We start from the raw sequence: 2516 nt of genomic DNA on the forward strand, positions 1-2516 counted from the left end.
TAGGGTCACAGAGAAGCGCCGGGCTGACCCCCAAAAGGCTAAGCTGGTGAATTTGTTTCTCCCATTCTTCTTAGAAGTCTGTATATGTGGTAGGATACCAGTACTTGCCCTTTGAATCTAAAGCACCCTCCTGCCCTCAAAATGTGGCATCATTTGTTTGCTCCAAGACTGGCCTCCAGTGACCAGGGTCAAGTGCCAAGGCAATAAGGTTTGGCTCATTATTTTTTTTTCCAGTCGTATTTTATTTGCCAGAATCTGCCCATGGATTATGAAGTCTCACAATCACTGAACCTAGTTTGCCCAGTTTATTACCTCCCGCAGTTGCTTTGATCAAATCCATCTATATTTAGAATGTACTGTAGATTGTAAGAATGTAATATATATTTATAAACATGACAACTGTGAATAAAATTTGCATTTCAGTGGCTTCATTTTTTCCCTACTCTGAGCTCCGCTCTCTCTCTCTCTCTCTCTCTCTCTCTCTCTCCACTGTCAGAACGTTTACCCCGAAAGAGACTGGCAGCTGTACAAAGAATTGTCCTTTGATGAAATGAAAATGCAGGTTTAAGGATCTTGGCACAATCTAATTACAACCTCTTATATCATGTAATGTGGTGCTTTGTGTTGCAGGAAAAGAAATACTAATGTTGACATCTTACGATGAAGTGCACTTGCACCAAGTTGCCCTTTCAAGAGCTGAAGCGATTTGCAAATAAATCACATGTGTATTTCTACTCCAAAAGCTTACTGTGTGAGGTGGGAATGATGTGTGGTTTTGATGTGGCCAGAAAGACACCTACAGCTTCTGAATCACGTTTCAGTTTATGGACACTCCTTCTAAGGCCACTTGGAATAGTATACCTAGGGTTGGAGCAAATGTACCATGAAGATGAGTAGAATAATACTATAGTCATTTCTGGAAGCCTAGATCATTATGGTTAGCAACTCTATACAGGTCAGCTGGAAGAGATTTCTCAGTGTGCAATAGATGAAGGTGCAATTGGTGCAAATCGGTGCAATAGATGAAGGTCTGTATTATTGAAGCCTACAAATGGACTGACTGTCATGGTTCAGGCCTCCCTTTGCTAGAGATGATTTTGCCCCTGGAGATAACCATATCCTTTAGGTTTCCTGATCTGTTCTATGCACAACTTTCAGAAACTCTGCAGAAGCTTCCCCACTTACAGATGCTGTCGTAGGATTGGAGGACCATGGCAAACTGAGTTAACCCCACACGGTCATCATGGACAGCTTTAAGCCTATTCATCGGGAAACACTTGAGCAAAATGTAGTGTCTTGTAGTCATTTTACAAGAAGCTCCCCTGGGCAAGGACTTCCCACCCAGAAGCAGGATGGATTTATTTGAAGCAGGATGGATCCATTTTCACTTGCACGCTTGTGGTCATTAATGGTTTGATTACAAGTCCCATGGTTAAATGCAACGTGCTGCTCGGGACCCAAGACTTCACTAGAGCAGGAGTCTGTCTGTCTTTCTGCATGGGTGGGGAGGGGAGCATGTTAGCATCGGACTGGTGGAGCCTCTTGCATTAAGTGCAGTCAGAGTTAGGATAAATGACTCTTTGACTTGGCGCTGAACGCAGAGCATTCGTGTGGAACGACGTCCTGAGCCAGTCACTGTCAAACATAAATCTCTGTCATGTGGAATAAGAAATGACACTCGAGACAGGAGGGTGTATATTTAAGCTGGACAAGTGAATTTGTGACACAGAGCAGAGCTCCTTCTACTCGTGACTGGGGTGATGGTTGGGGCAGTTTGCAAGGCTTCCTTACATTTGTAGGTCCCCTCAGTGCTTAGGGCGTTAAGGAGTTCCCTCTTTGTCGTCTCTGCCAGTGCAAATAAGAAAGACCTGCCGTGACCTTTTTTACCTCCACACTACATCACTCTGCTCAAACAGATGTAACCAAGGGAGTACCCATACCAGACACACTTCCGCTCTTGTGCCATCGGCATGCCTGGCATGGGTGGAGCGGTGGGGGCATAGCTTGATACGCTGCATAGGCAGTGGTGTAGTAGCATTAATCCCATATTTTGCTCCCATTGTACTCTTCAGCTTAAGTGCCCATGTCCAATATAGTGCTCAGAGTTGTCTGTGCTAGGGTAAGGGATGTCAGGCCACAGGCTGAACAGGCATGCCCTTCACATTCTCCTGCACGAGCACTGAGTGGTTGGTCTTCCTCTGAAACACTAGGCCTGGACCATAGCTGGAAGCAGCATATCACACTTGATGTACCAGCAAACTGATGTGGTAAATCCACAGTCCCTTGTTAGCTACATCTGGGGAACAGGAAAAACTAATAGCAGGCTTCACTAGTAGAGCAAAGCACAAAAACTTTGTTCTAGGCTGGAACAGTAGCTGCCAGCTATAATGCTAAGAGTACTGTCATGCAGATTTATGGCTCTTTGCTTGCTCAGAGATCCCTGCTGCCTCTGACAGCTGTAGCAAGATATTATCCGCAAGGCAGTAATATGCATAATACTTTTTAAAGCACTCTTC

Source organism: Alligator sinensis, unplaced genomic scaffold (assembly GCF_000455745.1).
Source record: "Alligator sinensis unplaced genomic scaffold, ASM45574v1 scaffold628_1, whole genome shotgun sequence".
In the NCBI taxonomy this organism is placed as follows: domain Eukaryota; kingdom Metazoa; phylum Chordata; order Crocodylia; family Alligatoridae; genus Alligator; species Alligator sinensis.